Below are 27,366 nucleotides of genomic sequence, written 5' to 3' on the forward strand. Positions count from 1 at the left end.
CATAACTCACTATGGTGATTTGCCACTAACTTAGAAGGCACCAGTCTGGGCACATGCCTGTTATGCAGCTGGGCATAGGTTTCATTAGTTACTGCTAATTTGCCACAGTGAGTTGTGCAATTTAATTTATACATGTGTAAGTTATCATCAGAATTCTGCCTAATGGGTACCTGAACAGGATCTTGCAATTCACAGGCCTGAACTCTAAGTACTATGTCACACTGGTTGTTTCTTAATTTTATGTTGAGTTATATCATGTTCCATGTTCATGGCATCTTTTTAGGTTCACTTTTAGAATAGTGATCGTCCCATAATTCTCAAATCTGAGTATCATACAACCAGAGATCAGGTGGAGATAATGAGGGTCCAGCCACATGTATCTAGATGGTCCACTCAGCAATCCGTTCATGCCACAGGGTCCACACTCCTGTTCCATCGCTCTGGAGATCACAGTTGGCTAGCCATTCCTGGCAGGAGGCGGGATGACAAGCCTCTCTGCCAGGTTGAAGAGCAGCTCACCGATCTTGATCTCCGGAGTGATAGGACGGGAGCGCGGACCCCGTGGAATTAGCAGATCAGCGAGTGCACCATCCGGCCCCATGGGGCTGGACCCTCATTATCTCCACCTGTGCGGGGGTATTTGTATACAAAAACGAATAACCCCATCTCTATATACAACCTGCCTCTACAGCTCCATACAGCCTTGCTACAAGGCTTTGGGTGGAGAGTGTCTGCTTCAGACAAAACCCACACACCACACCAAAGTTAGAATCATTGTGTTCTAGAAATGGAAGCTGCCCCAAGAGCCATCTAGTTCTCCAATATCAAAATGAAGCAGACTGCTCCCAAAATTTCAGAAGTTGGCTTTTTATGACTCTCTACCCCCAAACAATTTCTCAGCCTTACTCAAGTCTTCTATAGAAGGAAAGCACCTATTGAGGTGGGAAAGGGAGTTAGTGTGGAGATGTTTGGTTAGAATCATAGAATACTGTAATTGAGAATAATTTAGTTGAAAGGGGTCTATAAGGCCATCAAGTCCAGCCCCCTGCTCAATGCAGGAATCCAAATCAAAGCAGATTTGATATATGCTTGTCACATTTTCTCTTGACTGTCTCCAGCGTTGTAGCACTCACCACCTGCAGAGGCTATTGGTTCCATTGTTGTACTGTTCTAATAGCTGGGAAGTTTTTCCTGATATTCAACCTAAATCTGGCTTCCTATAGCTTGAGCCTATTGTTGCATGTCCAGCACTATAGGATGATTGTGATCAGATCCTGCCTCTCCTCTGTACATCCTCTCTTTCAAGTATTTGAAAAGTGCTATCATATCCCCAAGCAGTCTTCTTTTCAGTTTTTTCAGTCTTTCCTCACAAGGCTTGGCTTCCAGTCCCCTGATCATCCCTGTTGCTGTCCTCTGACCTTACTCCAGTTTGTTGGCATCCTTCTTAAAGTGTGGTGTCCAGAACTGGATACAGTACTCTAGATGAGGCCTAATCAGTGCTGAATAGAATTAATACTTAGTATTAATTAATGGATTTTGTAATCAAGGTAAAAAAATCAAGAATAAATAAAAGATATTGGTATAAGGCTCAAAAAAATGGAGGATTAGGTATCCCTAATATTAAAAAATGTTATATAGCCAATCAACTAAGATTTATTGGAGATATTATATATAACAAAAGAAGATTAATTTGGTGGGATATGGAATCCTCAGAAATAAATGAGAATATTGAAAAATATTTGTTTAATGTAGTAAAAAGAAATGCAATAAATCAGGTGAATAATCCCTTTTTAAGAAACATGTTAAATGTCTGGAACAGATATAAAAAGAAGTTATGTCCCTTTATTGGTTGTTGCGGGTTTTTCAGGCTCTTTGGCTGTGTTCTGAAGGTTGTTCTTTCTAATGTTTCACCAGTCTCTGTGGCCGGCATCTTCAGTCCCTTTACTTCACCACTAAAATTAGTGACTGAAATAGAAAATTTCCCAGCAAACTTGAAGGGTTTAGCTGATTTGTTTAAGGATAAAAAAGTTGCCAGACTGAAGGATTAAATGATTAAAATGAGATCGAAGGATCAGATTATAGTTAAACTTCCAACTAATAAACTATCATGGTAGAATTATATCAAATTAGATAACTGGACAAATGAATGGTTGAAGACTAATGGCAGATGTACAGAATGTACTAAGTATGAACAATTTCTATCATCACATGAAGACATGCAGAAAGATGCTTTGAGGAAGGGAGTAATAAGTAGAATTTATAACCTAATTTTGGAACAAAAGGAAAAGGAGACAGAAACAGAACTTTTGAAACCAATTTGGGAACATGATTTAAAGACAGAAATTAAAACAAAGGATTGGACAAAAATTTGGAAGAGAATTTTAAGATTAATGTCGGTAAAAATAAAAGAAAAAAATTAAAATTAGTTTAAGGTGGTACATGACTCCAGTGAAATTGAACATAATAAATTCAGACTATTCTAAGGCCTGTTGGAAATGTGATGTAGAAATTGGCACACATTATCATATGTGGTGGGAGTGTAAATTGATTCAGAAATTTTGGAAATTGATTTTTAAGGAAATATGTGATATATTTGGAAAAGATATCGAACTTAATTCTAAAATTGTTTTGCTATCAAGGAATAGATTTCTAGAATATTAATATTAATATCTAGAATATTAATATCTAGATTCTGGAAAGATAAAAAAGATATTAAATTATAAGATTGGTATAATGAAGTATGGGACATTGCATTAAATGATAAATTGACTACTGAACTTAAGATGAAAAGAGGGAAAATAAGTTTAAATATTTTTAATGCTATTTGGGGTAGATTTATTGAATTTATATTAGTGAAAGGAAAGGGGAAAGCTTCTAAGCAACAATCAATTTTGGAAAGGAGGTTCGTAATAAAAGTATTGTTCCAAAAGTTCCCATGGGTATGGGGTGCACTGTGTTTTAGATTGTATTAGTAAGTATTTTGTATTCTTGTATTTGTTTTGGAAATTTTAAAAAAATAAAATAAAATAAGGATTTGGAAGCTATACAACTGCTAATACATCCTAAAATAGCATTGGGTTCTTTTGCAGCCACATCACAGTGTTGGCTCATATTCGACTTTTGATCTACAACAATTCCAAGATCTTTCTCACTCATAGTAATTCTGAGATAACGACTGTGCCATGAAACTCCTACAGCACAATTTTCTTTGCAGTGCTTTAGGGAGGGATACTGAAGTAACATGCCAATACATTTTTCTGTTATTTTTAGCAGTCTTAAAGACTAGCAACACCAATGAAAAAGTTAAGCTATTGACAGTTGTCTTTTACTTGTGTCATCTTGAACAAATGCATTCATTGTCCTCACGCATAAGGTGTAAAGAATTTGGAAATCTTACACGTCCCAGACTTTCCTACCTAGCATGGCCACCAGGAAACAGGAGCCTTCCCAGAAAATCCCAGAATCCCTCAACCATCATAGGTAAAGATAAAGGTTCCCCTTGACATTTAGTCCAATCATGCCCAACTCTAGGGTGTGGTGCTTATCCCCATTTCCAAGCCATAGAGCCAGCATTTGTCCAAAGACAGTTTCCGTGGTCACGTGGCCAGCGCGACTAGGCACAGAACGCTGTTACCTTCCCATCATTGTGGTACCTATTTATTGCATTTTTACATGCTTTTGAACTGCTAGGTTGGCAGGAGCTGGGACAAGCGACAGGAGCTCACTCCGTTGCGTGGATTCGATCTTACCACTGCTGGTCTTCTGACCTTGCAGCACAGGGGCTTCTGTGGTTTAACCCGCAGTGCCACTACATCCCTCAACCATCATAGTCACTGTCAACACTGGCTGGTGTATTCTGTTGGTTGTAACCCTAAAAAGTACTGCTTGTTAGCTCTGACACAATACCAGCAAGTAGGGGGCAAAGGGGGAATATGCTACCTCCACTCATTCTCACCCACCTACAATTGCAAAGGGTCTGTCAGCCAAGCAGAACTGCCTCTATCCATGGAGGCTTGCCTCAAGAGCTTCAGAATGCTAGAAATGCAGCTTGTCCAAAACCAGTAACCACAGTGTCCATTTCAGACAAAACTGAAGCACTGCAGGTTGGTTTGTACCTGCCACAGAAGAGGACCAGTGCATACACACCTGTGACATTCATTCATAACTTATTAAATGGAGGTCTGATTATTAAATTTATCCCATTATTAAATTGGGTTTGTTCAGGTCTGAACCTGGGCATATTAAAGGGTGTTCCTGCAAAGAGCTGCCAAACAGATTGTTAATACTGCATTGCCCATTTCTTGTTGTTTCCTGATGGAGGTCCACTTTCATTAGTGCATTGAGAGGGAGGTGGAGTTTTCACATTTTGGGCTTCAAAAGGTAGGGAGCCAGCTGTTAACAAGACAATGCCCTTCTAGAATACTATCCTCCCCTTCCCACCCTCCTCCCAAGCAAAGGAAGGAAATGAAAGAGGAAAATGAGATTATGTGTGGAGTCAGCAAAGCATATTCACCCTTCTTTCAGAGCCCCTGACCTTGCACAATAGCAGCTTTTTTTGCAAGACCTGTGTGGGAATGATCCCCACCTCTGAAGAAGCAGCGTAAGCTGAATTGCAAGTTTCAGCAGCCTACGCAGAGTTGCCTCTTTGATACCCAAGAGAGTTCACTGGCAGGACAGTAGAGCTGGTCCCAGAAATGAGAAATATTACTTTTTGGAGACTACGGATCCCAAAAGTCCCCTGTCTGGAGAATTTTGGGAGTTGTGGTCCAAGGGAGAGGGGAAACCACTTGTAAACTCTTGTCAAAAATTGAATGGGCTAAACCACTATAGTTTTTCTGATGGACTTTTATCTTACTGCATTTCTGCTTCTAAGAAACTACTCTGTCCATAACCAAGGGGCAATTTACAAAGAACAGTAGCATCTTGAAACTGATTTAAAACAACAACTACAATATTACTAATACTGCTACCACAGAGATGTTCAGTCTGTGAGCCATATACTGGGGTGAGCTTTGTGCACTAGTACAAAGCCAAATTGAAGTTACAGGAATTCCAACCATTTCATTTAGGTTGAAACACAGAGATTAGAAAAGTTAGTTTTGGATAATTTGATTCAAAGAGTCTTCCAGCTAATATGGACACTGGGTTCTGGGAGATGGCATCCAAACAAGTGAGCCCCATGATGCAGTGGTTAAACTGCAGTACTGCAGTCAAGTGTCTGTTCATGACATTCGTTCAATCCCTACATATCCAGGTAGCTGGCCCAAGGTTGACTCTGCCTCCCATCCTTCTGAAGTTAAGAAAATGAGTACCCAACTCACTGGGAGGCAAATTGTTCCATGCCTAATTACAGAGAATGCTCTAACACTATGGGGAGGTATCTAAGTCAAAACAACAACTTTTCCAGACTCTGTCTGGAATTTGCTTTTGTTAAGCAACTGCAAGTTGTAGAGACCATTGCTTATCTGCTGCAATTTACCTGGAGGGAATGTCTCTGATCAACCCTATGTCCCTGACTAGAAGGATAAGTACAAAGTTTCAGCACAAACATTTGCGCTCTCTGTTTCTTTAGCTAAAAGTCATTATTCTCTTTTCTTAAACTCAACTAGCTTAATGAAAGTAGCATTTTTGCACTGGGTAAATTCTGTGTAATCTTATCTCCACAATTTAATGCTGTAGCCGAGCCACAGCAACTGGTCTTGCTAATCCTATGTGAGAACTGAGTGAAAACTAGCAGACCTGTAGCTCAGGATATCATTTAGACCTTTCTCCTCTTAATATATGAGCTGTACACTTCTGAAAATCAATAGCTGGGGGGTGTTGATTCATTAGGATACTATTCAATCCATTTAATTCTGGTAACAAAGCTGGAGCAATGAGATGCCCATTTCATTCAGCTAAAAGGACTCAAGGGCCTCAATGAGAGCTTGGGAGTAAAGGCTCTCCAAATTAACAGCAATCAATAATATTTGTAAAGACCTGTAATGTCTTCCAGCATTTGCATTTTTTAATTATTTTACTTTTATTTTCTAGCTACATGTACTGTATATTCTCCCTGTTCTTCTGTGATCTCAAGGCAGCATATATGGATCTCCTCCACTTCACTCCAACTTCACAAGGGTCCTGTGAGATAGGGCAAGGCAGGAGAGAATTATTGGCTCACAATCACCAGTGCGTGATCCCCTATGTAATGTTTTATTGTTAGTCTTTCATCTGTTAAGATTCTTCCTATTATGAGGACAGCGGCATCACTTCACTAGCCAATACTACTCTGTGGCTGCTCCCAGTTTGTGGAATACTCTCCCTTAGCAGGTTAGGTTACTCCCCTCCCATTTATCTTTCTGCTCACAGTTGAAGACCTAGCTCTTGAGGCAGACTTTTAATAACTATAACTAGCTGTCTGGATATGTCCGTAACTTAGGTATCTCGTTGTGGAGCCAGTGGTTGGGAGTTCGATTCCTATCTGTTTATCCCAGAAGAGCCAAGCTATGTAGTCCTGCACAGTCCCAGGGGAAGGAAATTGTAAACCACTTCTCAATACTCTCTATCTATAAAACTCTGAAAAGAGTTGCAAAATCAGAATTGACTTGATGGCACACTATTAGTAGCAGTACTACTAGCAGCAGCACTGTAACTATAACTGAGTTTCTGAATACTGATCTACTTTTTAAAGTTTGTTTTTTATAGTTTTAAATGTTTTTAAATTACTTAATAGATTCACGAAGGCTTTCCCGGCCGGGATCTAATGGTTGTTGTGGGTTTTTCGGGCTCTTTGGCCGTGTTCTGAAGGTTGTTCTTCCCCGACGTTTCACCAGTCTCTGTGGCCGGCATCTTCAGAGACTGGTGAAACGTTAGGAAGAACAACCTTCAGAACACGGCCAAAGAGCCCGAAAAACCCACAACAACTACTACTTAATAGATGTTTAACTAGAAAAAAGCATGCTGCTTATATACCGCCTCATAGGTGCTTAAAGCACTGTCTGTTCAGCTTGCAATTAAATTATGCAAGCTACACATTGCCCTCCACACACCACCCAGAGAGCTGGGTGTTCAATTTACCGAATGATGGAAGGCTGAGTGAACCTTGAGCCAGCTACCTGGGACTGAACCCGGGTCGTGAGCAGTTTTGGCTGGAATATACAGTTTTAACCACTGTGCCACAAGGCTCCTTTAGAAGTGTAGTTTAATTGCTTTTTAAATCAATAATTTACTGTGTTTTTAGTTTTAACCTGTTTTAATGTGAAACACTATAGGCCCCTTCACTGGAAGAAAGACAGCCTGCAGATGATATGAGAGAGAGAGAGAGAGAGAGAGAGAGAGAATCCAATGCTGAGATTCAGTGAGAATCAGATTCGACTGAGCAGTTGCAATATCAGCAAATGTGCCATCTAAGAAAAGATTCACATGTTCCCAGTAGTACAAAACATTGCTGTGCTTTAAAAAGAGAGAGAAAGAGAGATTGCTCTAAGTGAATTGTACACCAATGCCAAGAGCCCCACTAATGTCAAGCTCGCTTGACAGCTCAAACATATAGGCAGCATCAACCTCAGCTGTAGATTACTGACTGAAGATTGTTTAGAAAGCCCTTGGTTTCTGCTAAAGACAGCTCTACGCAGCAACCTTGGAAAAGGTTCAGAGAGGAAGCCAACTCTAGCGGTAGCTAAACGGGCAACCTTAGGGACAGAGTGTTCATGTGTTGGAGACAAAGGAACAGAACAGCTCTGTCACAAATTCAGCCGGTGGCCAGTCATGAATCTGGGAGATGTGACTTGCAAGACGAGACCCGATGCTGCAAGGCGCTGAACCTGAGTTATAAGAAGAGAAGCTGTATCTGAATAGAACTCAGAAACAAAACAAAACAAAAAAAATGAAAACTAGCTGCAGCAGCAGCAACAATATGAAAAATTAAAAACAGGAAGGGGAATGAGAGGAGGCCTAATTCAGAGTCCTAAAAATTAATCTGCTTCCCATCAGCTAGCACGGCACTATTATGAGTACCAAACAGAGGAAAACAGCACCCTCCAGCGTGTTTAAATCTGTCTCTAGAACCTGCTGAAATACTGTACTCTCTAACAAAGTGAGTGGAAGATGCTACATAATACGTAACTATGAACAGAGCCAACTGAATATGCCTTTTTCTTCCTCATCCCTCCTGATCTCTTTTCTTTTTATGTGGCAACTTTTAGACTACAAATCTATAAGCCAGGCCTGTTTCATTTCAGCTGTTTGTGAGCAGCTTTCAGAGACTTTTGTCGGGGAACAAGGGGTTTAAAATGTTTGTGGGAGAACCAAACAAGCAAAACAACAACAACAATGATCAAATTAGGATGGACAAATGAGATTTGTGTTAGTTCTCCCCCCAGCAATGATCCCATTATGAATGGCCCCACCTCATAGATCCAGGGTCAGAGGGAAAAGAAGAGACCTTTGGATCTATATGAATCATGGATGGGGATTTTGTTTCCAGTACACAACAGTGCTGTGTAACGGCAGTTTCAGCCTTTGCATGCCTGTCCCTTTGACCCTTCTTCAGTCTATTCATTCCCACCACACAAAAGGCAGTCTTGTTTAAAATCTATTGCGAGGAAAGCTCTCCAGCAGAGGAGCTAGAGAAGAGAGGTGACTTTCTCCAGTATCCATGTAGCTGGGTGACAAGAACCCTCTGTTCGGATGCTTTCCCTCCTCAGCTCCCTTGCTCAACTCTACAAAGGATATGGCAATTTCTGAACTGGAGTGAAAGGAGAATTTGGCATCTGTTCAGGCAAATTTATGCACAGCAAGCAGCTGAGTTCTCATAATTGCATATATCAAATTAATATTTCCTTTAATAGTTGCTGTGACTGCAGCCTTCCCAGATCTGATCTGTCAGCAGTTATCATGAGACTCCACTAGGCATAGATGAATTTGTCAGTTTTGACTACTCTCCGTTTCTCATTTTCCCGAGTTTATCTCATTCCACATGCAGTTGTGATTCTTGATAGGAAAAAAAATCGCAAAAAAGAGAGATGCATTTTCATCCATATTTCTCTTAATATACATATTTTATTTCATTTACATTTTTTTGCAAATGTTTTGCAGATTATAACACATTTTTGGATTTATTTATTTATTTTAAATATTTATATACCTCCTTTCTCTTAAAGAATCCACATCTTTGTGTGTTCATTCTCTTAAAATATACAGTAAATATGGGACATGTTTTATTGGAGAATTGCAAGACAGCATTCAGAAACATAAGAGGTTATTCTGTGCTCTCTGGTGGTGGTGGCAGCAGTGCCTAGTGATCATTACAGGGGAGAATAAAACACACTGCTTTTTGCTGCTGCTTGGATTTCTTTCTTTGAGGGATATCCCTCTGTTGTTATCCTTTAGTATAATCTATTAGCAGATTGTTTAATCTTATTTTTAGAGAGATGGTCATGGTAGCTTGTTGCAACAAATCAACAAACTGCCTTGTGGCTCATAAAGATGAATATAGAACAAGCTTTTGTGGGCTACAGCCCACATGGAGCTAAAGAAGTGGGTTGCAGTCTATAAAAGCTTAGGCCAAATAAAATTAGTCTTTGAGATCTCACAAGCCCTTTTATAAAGGAGTGGCTTACTATTCACCTATAAACACACACACACAGACAGAGTTTTCAACATCAGGTGGATATGAGTCCTAATCTGACACTCTATCTATTACACCACATTGGCTCTCCATTTAATCTTAGGCTGCAACTAGAAGGGGCCCAGTTATCCCAGTTACTATAAAGTTACTTTGAGGTGTGGTGTGTAATTTGGGGTGCTCCTTGAATCCACATGCAAGGATCGACCACACTGCAGCTCAAACACCCCTGTTTAGCATGATCTAGACTGATCTTCTTTCCCTTTAAAGGTAAAACAACAAAACCAAAATAGAAACGGCCTCTCCTGTCTCTTCCTCGCCCCTTTTCCTAAGGTACTTAATGATCTTGAGAACTGGGAAGCTTCCTCAACACTCACCTACCTGCACAGGGGAAGGGAGTGGAGGTTTCCCATTTCTTTTTAATTGTTTCTGACAGCACTTTTTTTAAAAAAAAAAAACCCTTTCAAAGCATTGCCGATGAAAAAGAAATGGAAAACTACCTCTCCCGCCCCCGGAGACAGAGGTTGACTATCGGTGCAATCACTGTTGTTAACCTTGACTTGTAAATGATTTGTAATTTTTACTTAATTATCCGGAGCTGAAAGATTTTGTTGGATTTTGAAGTCCTATTCAATTGTTAGTACACTTATCATCGGTGGATGGGAGCACTGTGGTCCTGTTCCTGTCTGTTTCTCATTTCATCACTCTCCTGCACATGGCAGTGACAAATCTGGAGAGCCTCTGTTGCCTGTGAGAATACCCAGCATAGTTGGGATCCAGAGAAATTAGTGATCTAATTCAAATAGAGAGCCCCTGTGGTTAGTAGACACTTTCCCTGTTCATCCTATGTATAGGGGAGCAGCAAAACCGTAATAGAGGAGATGGGTTTAGATTCCTTCCTTCAATCTGTGTTAGTCCGAATGCTTTGCTAACAATTTAATAGGTCTAATTATGTCAGTACTTCTGATAGTGCTGTCAGTTGCTCTCAGTGTGTTTGTATTATAGAAAGGTGGCATACAAATAAACTAGTGATGGTGAAGAACACTAAAGAATCTCTTTGTTTTAATTCACATATTAGGGAAATGAGGGACCATACCGGCTGGGAAAGTCTGGCCGAAAGCAGCTTCTCCAGCCTCAGCTAACTAGATGCTGCATTTCAAAGTGCCAACACCAGCATCAAGCTAGCAAACAATAATAGCTTGCACACTGGGGTGAAAGGTAGCTCTTTTACAACAACACGTCTGCAAAGAAGCTTTTCAGCACAAGGTGAGAAGCACAGAAAGCACTCAGGGAGAGTATCTTCATAAAGAAAATGCTTCCCCTCTGTCGCTGCAAATTGGAATATGGTTGTGCTGCTGACGTCCTTCTATAAAGTGTAAGACTAGCAGGAATAGAGCAAGGGGGGGGGACAGGTGCAGAAATTGTGCCTCTGTATAAGATTTCTGCCTCATTTGGAAGTACGTCAAATGCACCTCTAAACCTTTTGGAAACTTCCACTGAACAGCTGTTGCTTTGTTTTTTAAAATCACTCCTCGTAATGCTATGTGTCTGAACTGAAAAGGTCTGCAGAATTTAGCAGGAATGAGTCTGACAGAGGAAATGATGGGGGTGCCATTGCTCTGAAATCTATGGAATGTAATTGCTCCCTTTTTCACATATGGTTATTTTTAAAAGTTTGGTTCCTATAGGACTTGATCTGATATTTAATTTTTAATTGAGTATATATCCCCTAGGACACTATGGAAAGGAATATAACAGCATTAAGCTGGTATCCCACTAAACACTCACATACCCATACCCACTGGTCTCTATTGTAGGGGTTCCCTACTTCGGTTCCTCAGGTTGTGCCAAGATAGCATCACCAATACTCAGCGAATGGATTCAGCAATAACAAGAACAACGTAGTCCAGCAAAATCTGAGGACTGACAGCTGAGATTGTGGCCGAGTCTGGCCATGGCAATTTCATCAAGTCTGGGGCCAATTCTGTCCTCCCCTCTCTCCCGGGGCCACATGCATGATTTTAAAACATTTAAATGAAGAGTTTCATTTGCTTTAAATGTATTTGAATAGGAACACAACATAAAAAAGCAAAAAAAGATGCTGTGGCAACTTATAGACTATCTGCTATATTTTAATGCAAGTTTTTGGAGAACATGCCGCCTTCATCAGACATACAGGGACTAAATATTCATGAAAGGCTCTAAGATAAAGAGACGCGGCTGTTTGGTTACATTTGTTTGACAGAGTGGGCATGTGCCATGAAAGCTTATGTAAAAATATACCAGTTAGTCTTTAAGGTGGAATAAAATTTTGTTTTAATTGGCTTTTATTTTGTTTTGTATTTTTTGTTGAATTGCTTTTACAAACTAACAGGGTTACAACTTTGAAAACAACTTTAAAGGCATTGTAATGGTTTGCTGCTAAAATTCAGTGGCGCAGTTTCCAGGGGTGACTTGGAGTCTATAAAAACCTGCCTTGGGGCTGTGTATAGCCATGGTTAACTTCCTGGGCTAGGCTAGTCCCTGGCCTCTCATTTAGATCAGCCCATCCACTTTGAAAGACAGTATGTAGTAGTTCTGCATATGCCTGAAAACTGACAGCAATTTCCTTCTTGACTCTTTGTGGCCTCCTGAGGCAATTCCAAATACCTGTTGTGTTTAGTCCATCTATGGCCCAGAATGGCTCACCAGCGTTGCAGTCTGTGACATGTACTCCATCCTTTTCTGCTGCCTTTTTGAGCTTAAAAGTTAGTAATGGTTTGGTGCAGGTTTTTCACCCTCTTGCAGCCAGCAGTACCTCTTGACCTTCTTGAACCTAAGATGCAAGGATAAAACTTAGGCGTACTGCTGGTAAATCAGTGAAAACAAGGAAAGGTCAAAGGAAGGAAGGAAGGAAGGAAGGAAGGAAGGAAGGAAGGAAGGAAGGAAGGAAGGAAGGAAGGAAGGAAGGAAGGAAGGAAGGAGCTACTCTGTTTCTTTCTGGCAATGTTATTCTGTTTTCCATGATCTGGTGGATAGTAAAATTAATTTCTTCATGAACTAAAATTGAATTAATATGTTGACATCAGGTAAACAGGAGCCTACAAAAGCCCACAAATTTAATTGCTATGTGAAATTAGAAGTTGTACAGGTAAATTTGGTTAACACTTCAGAGAAACAGATGAAGTGTCAAGATAAGTGGAGGACAAGTGCATTTATAATCAGCAAGCACTTCTCAGGGTCTCCAAACAAGTGAAATCCTAGACAAAGAGAAAGCTGAATCCTCATTGCTCTTTAACTGAATAGTAGAAAGAAAAATTATATTTTTAGTCCAGACTTCCTTCTTGATATTTGAACTACCGTTCCTATCTATACCAATTAGCATAACAAATGGTTTAGGCTGATGGGAGTTGTAGTTAAAATCTAGAGTCCCATGTTGAGGAAGGCTGATCTAGTCATTTAGAATAGGAGTTGGGATTCTATTTACATTTCTGACATTCTGTGTGATCTTGACCCAAACTATTAACATGAGTTGTTTTCTCTTTTTAAAAGTGAAAGAACTGCATTTCACAACCTTTCTTTGTTGCAACTTATTTCTGGATGGCTGGAAAGGCAAATATAAAAAAATTATTAACAATCTCTCTAAAACTGAAAAAAGAGTCAAAAAACAAGTAAACAAAAAAAATCAAATGGTGAGATACTAGAAGAATAAATACATAGTTTGATTGACCCTTGAAATTTAGTTTTTCCTCCTCTGGACATGGATATATATCATTATTTCATCTTTGTGATTATGTTTGGTTTTATAACCCTCACTCCTTTATTCTCTTTAAAAATGGAAATAAAAAATTAAACACTTAAGTATGAAGAGCCAGTTAACTGTACAGTCAAAGTCCTGTACAGATTTACTTACTTCAGATGTATTTTCACTTAAATAAAAATGTAATGGATTGAACTGTTCTATGAACTTGCATCAAGTTACAGTAATGTGTTATTTTCCTCAGAAAGAAAATACAGAAGTAGCTGACCTACCTTGAGAAAGTGGCATCTGCTTCTCAGCAAAATGTCCGCATTTCCAAAGATATCATGTTTAATATTTGAATTTTGAAATATCTTAATTAGGATCACACTATTGGACCACAGCCTATTGGACCACAGCTCCCTAACCTGGTGGGCAAGTCTGAAATGTTGAGTGCATCATGCCCTCTCTTACAAAATTGTTGCTATGGCTTATTGAAATAGGGAGTGTTGTGTGCAGACTTTAAAGTTACTTTTAAAGTGAATATAATTATATGTTGAAGCCATCCATAATTGAACAGTAGTAAGATGATGCTCTGAGACCTCCTATTCATTTAATGGCCTCAGTACCTCATTTATACTAATTCTTAAAATCAACTTTCCAGGATCGACTTGTATGAAACAACATAAAATAATAGCTGAAGTACATTTTCCTTCCTTCCTTCCTTCCTTCCTTCCTTCCTTCCTCCCTCCCTCCCTCCCTCCCTCCCTCCTTCCTTCCTTCCTTCCTTCCTTCCTTCCTTCCTTCCTTCCTTCCTTCCTTCCTTCCTTCCTTCCTTCCTTCCTTCCTTCCTTCCTTCCTTTCTTCCTTCCTTCCTTCCTCCCTCCCTCCCTCCCTCCCTCCCTCCCTCCTTCCTTCCTTCCTTCCTTCCTTCCTTCCTTCCTTCCTTCCTTCATGACATTCAGCTCCTGTAATCTTTCTAACACCCTGCCTGGAGAATGTGATTCTTTCACAGCAAGGCAAAATGAGAACTTGGCAATAGACAACTAGGACTGGCAGTGACTGCCCCCATCATAAAAGAGTGAAAGACGCTGTGCAAGCTGCTATAAAATAATTTGGAGAAGCCTGAGGAATAGCAAACAGATGCTGTGGTGGTAAAGGCCAGATCCAAAGAGAGCTCAACAGAGAAGCAAGCTATGAGTAGCTTGCTACAAAAAAACAGAGTGTCATCTCTCTCTCTCACACACACACACACACACACAGAGAGAGAGAGAGAGAGAGACAGAGACAGAGACAGAGACAGAGAGACAGAGACAGAGAGAGACACAGAGAGAGATGTTTTTCTTTAAGCAGTGAAAGCCCAAGACGCAATGATGCCCAAGATAAAAAGTTACAAGGGGAACTGTGAACACCCTTGGCCATACCACCGGTTGTACTAGTTGTGGCTAGGTCTCATGGCAATAACTGTATTGCCTCCAGGTTGCTAGTATAACCACCAACAATCTTTATTGGGACAAACATATAGATACAGGGTCTGGGCTACTAACTCCTTGTGTGAAGCTCTTGGGTGGTTGAATTCCCTGCATTAACCCCCCAGGTGATGTCCCTTCAGGAGGACACCCCCCCCGTTAACTTCAATGTGGGCCCTGATACCAAGAAAAGGGAGGGGAGAATGAGTCCAGGCCCCAGACTCAGTCCTTTCAAGAATGGTTGATACAATGAAGTGAGGGGGACTTGGGTGGGATCCTCTACTTCTCCTGGAGCCTCCTTTGCCTCTCATAGTGGTGCTTGGGCCACCAGGACAGCAGGTAAATCTCCCTTTGCCACTAGAGGCAGGGCCACGCCCTCCAGTTTGCCTAAGGCAGGACACTAGTTTAGTGGTGTAGAAGAGGCAGACATCTTTTAGTCCTCCACTGCAGGGTAACAGCTGCTGAAGAGGAGGGAGGCTCAGGAAGAATGATCAGGAAGCTTCCTCCCCAGATATTGGTATAGGGCAGCCCCATTTCCGCATCTGAGGATCACATTAATTATTATGCCCTTTGGCATATTTCATCATATGAGACAGGTACAAGTCCACATTTTTAAAACATCCCACTGTATTTCCCAAAACTGGGGAGTGGAGGTGAGGGTGTCAGAAAATGAGAGAGTTCTTCATGGAAGGTGTTACGCTAACATTTTCCTCATTTGAGTCCTTAAAATTTTAAAGTGAACTTCAATTATCACTTTCTCATTCCTTCTCTTCTGACACCTAGGACTACATAGTGGCACAATAACTATTTGACTAATTTCCTTTATAGAGCAGGCTGAATCTGTGCAGAGGTACGTAATATTGTTATGCTTCTTGCTATGGATTTGCAAAGTATCTCTTGACTAGTGATAGAACATTCTAGACATTCCCATACGCAGCTCAAGAGGATGTTCACCCATCCCACTGCAGTCATGAGCTACTTGTTGACATTCCAATATATACTACATGAAGCTCCTCCATCAGAAGACCAAGATTTCTGAGGATCTTTTCCTATTTTCTAGTTTCTTCTACCCATTGCTGGTCCAATGTACTACAACCTTCACAGAATTATAGAACTACAGAACTACAAAGTATCCAAAAAGCCTCTGAGACTAATCTGCCAAAGCAGGAAATACTGTACACATAAGAGCCCTGATGGATCAGGCCAAGGGCCCATCTAGTCCATCTTCCTGTATCTCATAGTGACCCCTTCCCCTCTGGGAGCACACGAGACAATTAGATTCCTGTCTCCTGATACCCCTCCCTTGCATCTGGCATTTTGAGGTACCTTCGTTTTAAACTTGGAGATTATGCCTCTAAAGATTTAGATTATACATCTAAATCATGGCTGCTAATCTCCCACCTTTACCTAATACTTAAGAACCATGGTGCAGCTGCATAATATAAGAGTCTGGACTCAATGTGTTTGTTTGTTTGTTTGTTTGTTCGTTCGTATGCTACCTTTCTCTTAAAGAATCCAAGGCAACTTACAGTATTTAAAAGAAACAACGTTAAAAGCTAAATAATATATTTAAAAAGCATTGCACAGCTATCATATTAAAGCTCATAATAAAAGCAATATGATATGCAGCAACCCTTCATTAACAATGCACAGAATATAAGCAGGCGGCTGCCGCTTATTCCCTACAGTAACCTGGCAGTAAGAATGCATTTTGCAGCTACGGCATTCTCTGCAGTGGGACCCAGCTTGATCATATTAATCCATGTTTAGCTGTCCCCTCTGCCTGCTGTTCTCTGGCCCAGATGTATCCGTTAGAAATCTACTGGCCAGAATCCTATTAGATTTTTACTCCAGAGTGAATTAAATTGTGTAAGTAGCAGCTGCAAATGACAGGAATTTAACAAAATGCCAGTCACGTGCCTAACTGTGTGCTTTTCACATGACTGGGTATGTGACTGACACCTTGTTAATTAGTTGCTGCACTGTTTCCATAATTTCACATATATTGGAGCCCACTCATTCTATCTCAGCCTGTTGCTTACTTGCAGCAACTGAGTATGGGAAGAATACCCTTAATTCTTCACATCTGCCTTTCTTTCATAATCAAATCCAGGGGTGTGTGGGCACAGAGTGCTCCAAACGGGATATCCTGTGGAAGTAATAGTAAACACAAAAGGTCCAGTATGTTCACAGCATGTTTATATAGTGGGAAGACCATCCTTTAGGTGCCTCAGAGAACAGTAGCCTTACGTCTCTGCCCCCAATCTCTTTCCTGTAACATTTGGTCAGCAAAAACATACTCTCTCTCTTGTTGTTATGGGTTTTTCGGGCTCTTTGGCCGTGTTCTGAAGGTTGTTATTCCTAACGAACACGACCAAAGAGCCTGAAAAACCCACAACAACCATTAAATCCCGGCCGTGAAAGCCTTCGCGAATATACTGTCTCTCTCTTTCCAGTGTTCCGAAGTGAGTGTCATTGTTTCCACTGCCATGTGGAAGAAGGAGTTATTCAAAGACTTAGGAAGACCTCAGGGGTTGCAGAATGGCAGACACACATTAAACAAACAAGCAAATATTAAGGGAACAGAGAACACTGAAATGAGGATGGATCAGGTTGTGTGGCCATGGAGTACAGAGGGACCTGAAAAACCTGAAACATGGGAGAGGGAATGAAATACTATAGAATATGACAAATGGTGCACTCCACACTGAATTGTGTGGTATGATATTCATGCGATTATATGTCTTTTGCTGATTCCACAAACTGCATGGAAGGAAGTTGTAATGGGGAAACCTGATCATGGCATCATGACATCATACATTTTTACTGACCTGAAATTGAGAGAGAGAGAGATTGGCTTTCTCCTCATCTTATAATACAGTATGAGAAGTACTCAGGCATGCCAGATGAAATTGATTGACAGTAGATTCAGGGCACATGAAATCAAACACTTCTTCATGCCTGGCACACTTAGCTTATGCAGTGCCCTTAGGAGTGTTAGGCCACTCTTGAAGATTGCTTGATTGTTTAACATCTTAAAGCGATTCAAAGCTTTTGAAGTTTAAAAAGAGAGCTCTCTCTCTCTCTCTCTCTATATATATATATATATATATAGTATATATATTTTAAAATGAACTGTTACCATTACTTGTTAGTCAATTCACTGCCTATGCATACTAAATACCACTACTTGTTACTCCATTTTCCTCATCACTCATTCTGCTACCTGTAACTTCTTTCATTCCTTTTTAGGAAAGAAACCCATCTAAAAATAAGAAAATGGGCTAATATTACTAATTGCAGAAAAAACCCTCACACTGTTTGGAAAAGGAATAACACTATATCATTTTTACTTTTGAAAGAGGTAATCCCTTGTAACTTGTCACTTCCAGACTCTGAGAAACAATAGGCCACCAAATGCAACTTTCTGGGAGAAATTTTATGAAAGAATCTGGTCAGCTATTTTGAAAATTAGGTTGCTCAAGCAAATTACCCTTCTGTCTGATTAGGGCAGGGGTCTCCAAAGTACAGCCCGAGGGCCACATCCAGCCCACCTGGCCTTTTTATCTGGCTCGTGCGTGGGTGGGCAGGAGTGTGTGTGTGCATGCAGGGAGATGTCCATGTGGGCATGTGGATGGGAATGCATGTCTGTGTGCTGGTGACTGTGCAGGCGGGTGGGGGTGCAGACATGAGTGCGAGAGTGCATGCATGCAGATGGGTGGGAGTGCATACATGTGTGTATGTGTGTGTGGGCGGGCAGGAGTGCACCTGCGTACACCCACACACAACAATGTGTGCATTCCTTTGACCCTCGAAAATTTTAAAAAATATATTATGTGGCCCAGATGGCATCCACTCAAAGGTTATTAAGGAACTGAGGAATGAAGTTGCTGATCTCTTAACTAAAATTTACAACTTGTCCCTTAAAATGGCCACAGTGCCAGACAACTGGAAGATAGTACATGTCATGTCAATCTTTAAAAAGGGAAGGAGGGGGAAACCAGGAAAGTACAGGCCCGTTAGCCTCACGTCTGTTCCAGGGAAGATGGTGGCAAGTCTCATCCAAGATAAAATCTTAAAACACATAGAAGAACATGTCATGCTGAGGGAAAATCAGCATGGCTTCTGTAAAGGTAAGTCTTGCCTCACAAACCTTTTAGAATTCTTTTAAAAGGTCAAAAGGCATGTACATGCAGGTGAACCAGTGGATATTATCTATCTTGATTTTCAGAAGGTGTTTGACGTGGTCCCTCACCAAAGGCTGATGAGAAAACTCCACAGTCAGGGGATAAGAGGGCAGGTCCTCTTATGGACTGAGAATTGGTTGAGAACCAGGAAACAGAGAGTAGGTGTTAATGGACAATTTTCACAATGGAGAGAGGTGAAGAGCAGTGCGCCTCAGAGATCTGTCCTGGGACCGGTGCTTTTCATCCTGTTCATAAATGACCTGGAGACAGGGATAAGCAGGGAGGTGGCCAGGTTTGCAGATAACACGAAACTTTTCCAGGTTGTAAAGACCAGAAGGGATTGTGAAGAGCTCCAGAAGGATCGCTCCTAACTGACAGAATGGACAGCAAAATGGCAAATGTGTTTCAATACAGGAAAATGTAAAGTAATGCATATTGGGGCAAAAATCAAAGCTTTATTTATCAGCTGATGGGTTCTGAGCTCTCAGTGACAGATCAGGAAAGAGATCTTTGTGTGCTGGTGGACAGCTTGATGGAAGTTTCAACCCAGTGTGTGGTGGCAGTGAAGAAGGCCAATTCCATGCTTGTTGTTGTTCTTTAATTGTTGAGTCATGTCCAACTCTTCGTGACCCCATGGACCGAGCACACCAGGACCTCCTGTCTTCCACTGCCTCCTGGAGTTGGGTCAAATTCACGTTGGTAGCTTCGATGACACTGTACAACCATCTTTTCCTCTGTTGTCCCCTTCTCCTCTTGCCTTCACACTTTCCCAGCATCAGGGTCTTTTCCAGGGAGTCTTCTCTTCAAATGAGATGGCCGAAGTACTGGAGCCTCAGCTACAGGATCTGTCCTTCCAGTGAGCACTCAGGGTTGGTTTCCTTCAGAATGGATAGGTTTGATCTCCTTGCTGTCCAGGGGACTCTCAGGTGTCTCCTCCAACACCACAATTCAAAAGCATCAATTCTTCAGCGATCAGCCTCTTCATCCAGCTCTCACTTCCATACATTGCTACCGGAACAACCATAGCTTTGACTGTGCGGACCTTTGTCAGCAAGGTGATGTCTCTGCTTTTTAAGATGCTGTCTAGGTTTGTCATCGCTTTTCTCCCAAGAAGCAGGCATCTTTTAATTTCGTGGCTGCCGTCTATTCTATTTTACTTGCCAGGAGGTGATGGAACCAGTGGCCATGATCTTGTTTTTTTGGATGTTGAAATTCTATGCTAGGTATCCTTAAAAAGAGAATTTAAAATAAAACAGCAAACATTATAATGGCACTGTACAAAACGCTGGTAAGGCAGCACCTGGAGTATTGCATATAGTTCTGGAAGCTGCACCTCAAAAAAAATGGAACTGGGAAAGGTGCAGATGAGAGCAGCTAAAATGATGACTGGACTGGGGCACCTCCCTCATGAGGAAAGGCTACAGTGTTTGGGGCTCTTTAGAGAAAAGGCGCCTGAGCGGGAGACATGATTGAGATGTATATGATTATGCAGGGGATGGATAAAGTGGATAGAGGGAAGCTCTTTTCCCTCTCACACAATACCAGAACCAGGGGACATCCACTCCAATTGAGTGTCGGGAGAGTGAGAACAGACAAAAAAAATATTTCTCTGCCCAGTATGTCTCTGGAACTCTTTGCCACAGGATGTGGTGATGGCAATTGGCCTAGATACCTTTACCTTTAAAAGGGGATTGGACAGATTTCTGAAGGTAAAAGTCCATCACAGGTTACAAGATATGATGGGGATATATAATCTCCAGGCTTAAAAGGAAGGTACCTCAAAATGCCAGAAAGAGGGGAGGGGAGTGTGAGATACAGCAAGCTGGACTAGATGGGCCCATGGCCTGATCCAGCAGGGCTCTTCTTATGTTCTTATGTTGTGTAAATTATTTTCTGAGCAGACATTACCAGAATTTGCAGAACTGGTAAAAATACTATAAGCTTCCTTTTAGACAAGAAAGCAGTAAAGTTAATGTACTGTAGTGGCTAAGGCTTTGGTAGATCCAAGTCCTAGTGTCCACCAAAATTCAGATTAAGTAGTAAGGCCAGTGTGTATTTCTGACTCTTATAATGTTATCTTTCTAGGCATGCAAACCTTTCAGTGCTACATGCCTGAGATATCAAACATACAAACAAATCCATGCTGTTTTCCAAGAGATCGGTTACAAACAAAGGCAAGCTAATTTGCTAGGTATAGATTGAGGCAAGCTCTTGTAAGAATAAAGATAACCTTTTCCTTCTAAGGTGCCACTGTTTCTGGATACAAAACCAGCAATTAATTTAGTGAGGCCGTGAGATATGAAACACATTGAATGACCTTCGGTCAGTAATTCTCACTCAGGCTGACCTGCCTCACAGGGCTGTTGTGAGAATCAAAATGCAGAGGATAGCTTTTTTGAGTTCACTGGAGGGAACGTAGAATATAAATGTAATTAATAAATAATGAAATGGGGTGTAATTTGTAAGTGAAAAGAGCCATACTCCTTTCCAAAATTCCAGCTGTGGAACAAAACTTCAAATACTTTGTGGAAAAGTATGTTTAGAAATCATGTTTTCCCTCTTGGCCTTCTGTTGTTTATCCCTATATAAATGAGTAAGGCCTTAATGTTTAATAGAAGTTTTATTTTTTAAAAGTCTAAATATATATAGTGTGAATGTGATGTACAAGTATTTTATAACAGATGCATCATGGAAACACATTTGCCAGAGACCCAGGATTACTGGGGCCCTTTACTGTGTGGGATCCACAGTAGCAAAATTGGGTTTGTTGCTGTTTTCAGGAAGAGACAACGGAAGGATATATGTGGTCAGCGATACACAGTTTCGTGATTTTTACCTTGCCAACTTCCTATATACTATAGCTTTGCAAAAGTCATATTGCCTATAAAATCCAGTTTGACACCTTGGACAACATCGCAATATTCTAAGTACGGTTGGGGTGAAGTTAACATCCCAAGGTGTATTTTAGAAAGGTATAAGGAACTCTTTTTATGAGTTAAAAGCCCCAAATTTCACAAGAGATGGTGATCACTGTATCATTACAGAATGCAAACACACCCCAATGTCCTCCAACGAATTTGCAAGACAGAAGCTCTCCCACCAAGACTATACGGACTCCCCAAAATCCACAAGGACTACATCCCACTCAGGCCCATTGTAAGTGCCATCGGCTCCCCAACATATGAATTAGCCAAACACCTAGCAACCCTCCTACAGACCCACATTGGACAAACCTCATCCTACATCAAAGACTCGGGACATTTCATAAGCAAGATCAGCACCCTAAAACTCAACCCTGGGGACAGACTGATCAGCTTTGATGTAGTATCCCTGTTCACTAAGGTACCGGTAAAGGACACCCTGACACTCATCCAGCAGGTAGTTCCAGAAGACATCAAGGCCCTCTTCCAACACTGCCTAACAACCAGCTATTTCCAGTGGGATAATGAATTCTACGAACAGACAGATGGAGTGGCCATGGGTAGCCCCCTCAGCCCGGTAATAGCAAATTTCTACATGGAGCATTTTGAAAAAGTTACCCTGGCTTCGGCACCCCTCGCACCCACAGTCTGGTTCCGATATGTGGATGACACCTTTACAATATGGAGTCAGGATGAAGAAAAATTGGAAGAATTTCTCGACCATCTCAACAGCATCCACCCAAATATACAATTCACCATGGAAAAAGAAATAGAGGGCCAATTCCCTTCCTTAGATGTCATGGTCCTACGCAAAACTGACCTCCGACTGGGACACAAGGTCTACAGAAAACCCACCCACACAGACCGGTACCTACACAAAAACTCCAACCACCACCCATGACAAAAAAGAGGCATAATCAAAACACTGGTAGACCATGCAATTCGGAACAGTGAAGCTCAGTTTCTCAGCACTGAACTCAACCACCTGAATTGGGCCCTACAGGCAAATGGCTACTCCAAAAATGAAATCACAAGAGCCATCAAACCTAGAAAACAACACCGAACTGAAGAAGAAAAACAGCCACCCACAAATAAAGTATTTCTGCCATACATCAAAGGGGTCACAAACCGCATGGGGAAACTTTTTAAAAAACACAACCTACAAACAGTATTCAAGCCCACCACAAAAATACAACAAATGTTATGGTCAGCAAAGGACAGAAGGGACCCCCTTACCACCACAGGAGTATACCGAATACCTTGCAGTTGCGGCCAGGTATATATTGGAATCACAAAACGAAGCATCCACACCAGAATCAAAGAACATGAGAGACACTGCAGACTAAAACAACCAGAAAAATCTGCAGTAGCTGAACATGCCCTGAAACAAACTGGACATGAAATTCTATTTCAAAATACTGAAATACTGGACAACACCAGCAATCATTACGTCAGACTACACAGGGAAGCCATTGAAATCCACAAGCACAAGCACAGTTTCAACAAAAAAGAGGAAAGTATGAAGCTCAACAAAACTGGGCTCCCAGCTATCAAACATACTACGTGCAAAAGGTCAACAACCTCTACCCACCCACAAGGACAGGGGATCACCACACACAAAAGACCAGCTAATGACACCCATCAACCACAGGAACAGATAATCTCTTCCCCTTAGCACAACAATACACCCACAACAATACACACTAATCACCCATCTACAGAAAAAGACAAAAGCCTATCTCACAGCCATAAATACTGGCACTCCCAAGCCAACTACACCAGAGCACAGGTTGCTGTCCTCTGAAGATGCCGGCCACAGAGACTGGCGAAATGTCAGGAAGAACAACCTACAGAACATGGCCAAAGAGCCCGAAAAACCCACAACAACTATTAGATCCCGGCCATGAAAGCCTTCGCGAATACACAGCCATATTGATTATCTAACTCCAAAATCCAGAATATATCTTAGGGTCATAAAGCCAAAGGGTAGCTAAACCAACAGGACACCCACTGAAGCTATACTGAATCCAAAGGCCTTCCAGTCTAGAGATGCTGGACTGCCCCCTCCATAGCCAAAATTTTCTTCCAATGTTGTGGTTACATCCTTGAATTCTTGGAGTTTTGTATGTGAAGTAACTCCCCCTCCCCTGTTCTCTTCTGCCTTCTTTTTTCCTTTTTCCCCCCTTTTCCCCCTTTTTTCCCCTTTTTGGCTCTTCTGCCAACAGATCTTAGCCAGGATAACAGATCAGCTCTTCTGATGACCTCTGGAACCATCTAGCAGAAGAGAGTTAAACCAACAGAAAGATGTGTTTGTGGGCAGACATCTTTGCATTAGGCCTATTTTTTTAAAGACAATTCCTTTAGAAAAGATCAGCTCTGTAGGTGTACTTCTGCATAACACAGATGTAACCAAAACAGATGCATTAGCAACTCTTTCTTTAATACGACTATGATTTTTAACCTCTTTGAGATTTTTTTTAAAAAAGAAGCACAGTGTACAAATTGTATTCAATAAATAATTTAATTTGGATGATTAATCAGTCAGATTAATGTTTTAACTGAAGCTTGCCATTTATTCAAGGCAACCCTTTGCTCCTCCTTCTTTTTCAGGAAACCATTTTTTTTACTCTGTCCTGATTTTCATTTCTGCAAAAATGGTGTTGTAGGAACTATAAATGAGCAAAAAACAACTTGCTGATACACAAAAAAGGGTCTGATGTAAAAACTACAGTAGTGTCATATACTAATAATGCACAATTTAAAAACAAAACATGAACTAAAGGCTGATGTACAGACATCATAGTTCCTAGCAACCCCCCCCCCTTTTTTTTTAAACTATAGCTACCATGCTATAGACAAATATGCCCAATCTGGCCTTTTCTGTCAAGAACCTAGTGAGTCTGGTTGCAAAAACACTTTTAAGTGCTGGGAAAATCCGTTGCTCTTAGGTTAAAATCAACAATGGTTTTGTGAATGTTCTCAAAACAGATGGAGATAGCTCAGTGGTTTAGATTTCTGGCTGTGGAGCCAGAGCCAGGAGTTCAATTCCCCACTGTGCGTCCTGTGAGTAGAGCCAGCTTGTGTGGCCTTGGGCAAGCTGCACAGTCCCAGGACACCCCCAGAAGAAGAGTACAGTGGACCCTTGACTTACAGATGGCTCGACTTACAGACTTTTTGAGTTACAGACTTCTCTGGCCGCAAAATTTAGGTTCGACTTGCAGCCGGAGAATCGACCTACAGACCAGAAAAAAAACAAAATGGAACAAAAATTGAACAAAAACGGCTGGTTATGGGATTAATCGGTTTTCAATGCATTGTAGGTCAATGGAGACTCGACCTACAGACTTTTCAACCTGCAGCCACTGTTCCAATACGGATTAATTCCATAAGTAGAGGGCCCACTGTATGGTAAATCACTTCTGAGTAGTCTTCACCTGGAAAATCTTGAAAAGAGGTCACTATAACTCAGAATTGACTTGATAGGCACATGATTATTATTCAACTCCAAGCTTATTCCCATTTAGAACAGACACCTATTGAAATCAGTAGAGCTTGACATGGGCCCCATTGATTATGAGAACTGAATACTGTATAGTGCATTTTATGCATTTATTTTAAAGAGCAACTATTTCCTCTTATAAGTGAACAGTGCTGGCTAGAGATTCTAGGCGTGGTCATCAAAAAACCCACAACTTATCCCAGCTATGGTCTACTTCGACTAGGAATGAACAATACTTAGTACCCCATAGTTTGATATTTGACCGATGACCACACATCTGAATGCTTACAATGCAGGAAAGTGTATGATTCTTAGCTTCTGCAATTTTACCTCTACATATACCCACCTTGTATAGGGAAGAGGCCTCCATGCCAGGCTGCCAGCACCCTTTCAGAGGGATTTAGGTAAATGCTACACAAGGTGCATACCGAAGATCACTTAGAGGGGATTAGTATAATGTGGGGCCTTGTCTCATCCCCATGTGCCTCCATACAGGAAAATGGTTCCTCAGTGTAGTTTTGAATGCTCAAGTAAGCAGTTCACCAAACACTGCAAGCAAATGTGGAAATATACCAACATGATAATACTGGGAGCCCTACTCAATTAGTTTAATGAATTATATATATTTCATTGAATATGCAATGCTTCTGGTGCACAGGGTATGTTTCATTGATTTTTAGATGATGCCCCACACATAGAGGGCAGACCCTGATGAAGAGGCATCCTGTCCCGTTTGGGAAAGTTTCTTAATCTGATGCTTACCAGCAAGCAGTTTGGTACTTAAAAGAAAAAAAAATTAAATCATGACATCAATGTTTTTAAAAATCCTGATGCCTGATGCCTGTTTCTAGTTTTTATTTTTAATGGTGCTTGACTGAAGTCCATCAAAACGCTTCTTGACTTGAGTAATCTACCTAATGAACAGGCCTAATTGCAATTACAAGTGCTACTGCAAAGCTGCTCTTATACCAATGCATAAAGCATTAAACGGCAATGTATATGCGTGAAAATACCAGGGCACAACCGTCTTATTGACTTTGAATGACCAAGGTTAACCGGCTCCTCTCTAAAGATAAGTGTATCCTTCCATAATGACGTTTGTGACGGACAACACATTTTCTTGCAACGCGGGTGTTCAACGTAGGGCTCGCGTCTTCAAACTGGCAGCTTCACACGCAGCATTCTTCTGCATTTTCTCTCGCCTAAGCAACATTCACACGTAACGGCAAACGCGCTCAAGAGGCTCAAAGCGGCCATTTAGAGAATCAGATCTGAAACTTCGCACCGCGCTCCGAGCACTTGGGGGATTTGGGGAGGGGGGGGAGTCCCTGTCACCGTCTGGATGAGGAAACGAAGCTAATAATGAAATGTGTCTCCTCTTCTCTGTCCACCCGCACATTCTCCACCACCATTGTTCAACGCATTCTGACGTGCGTGTAGTTTTTTCCATGCCCTAACCCGTGTCGGCGATCATGAGAGCGAAAGAAACTGGGGTGCATGGGTGTGCAGCCTGCGGAATAAAATCGCTCAAGGCTCTCATCCAGAGTAAAAGGTGTTGGGAGGAGAAGGGCCGGACTATTCCCCTTTTCCGACGTTCTGCACCATAAGACGCGTGCTCAGCTCTCGCTCTCTCGCTCTCTCGCTCTCTCTGGTCAGGTCTGGCTTCTGCACCCGCTTTTAAGGTGGCGCTGACGGATGGCTCCTCCTCAGCCGGCCGCCCGCTTGCCTTTCCTCCGCCAGGGTGGCCTTAAACGCAGTCCCCCTCGCCGCCTTCCACCCGGGGCCGCACGCTTGCTTGAGCGGCGCTCGGCGGCACCGCTTTAAGGAGGCTCCGGCAGCCGGCTTCGCGCCACTCGGCAGCCGACGGCTTTGCAGGCGCCGAAGCTGGAGCCCGCCCGATCCCTCGGCAGCCGCCGCTGGCCGGGCACTCGCGGCCGGCAGACCTGTAGCCTCGGAGCCGGCCGG

At 41.6% G+C, this 27,366-nt stretch overlaps 1 long non-coding RNA gene across 1 annotated transcript; it reads right to left on the reverse strand.

Annotated features, from left to right (window-relative positions):
- Nucleotides 1-6,003: 6,003 nt before the first annotated feature.
- LOC144588036 (uncharacterized) lies at nucleotides 6,004-27,081 on the reverse strand. The gene is made up of 2 exons (XR_013543343.1): nucleotides 25,748-27,081; nucleotides 6,004-20,209 (listed from the first exon to the last, which is right to left on the reverse strand). It is a non-coding gene; the product is annotated as an uncharacterized LOC144588036 (long non-coding RNA).
- Nucleotides 27,082-27,366: the final 285 nt, after the last annotated feature.

Source organism: Pogona vitticeps, chromosome 3, assembly GCF_051106095.1.
Source record: "Pogona vitticeps strain Pit_001003342236 chromosome 3, PviZW2.1, whole genome shotgun sequence".
NCBI lineage: Eukaryota > Metazoa > Chordata > Lepidosauria > Squamata > Agamidae > Pogona > Pogona vitticeps.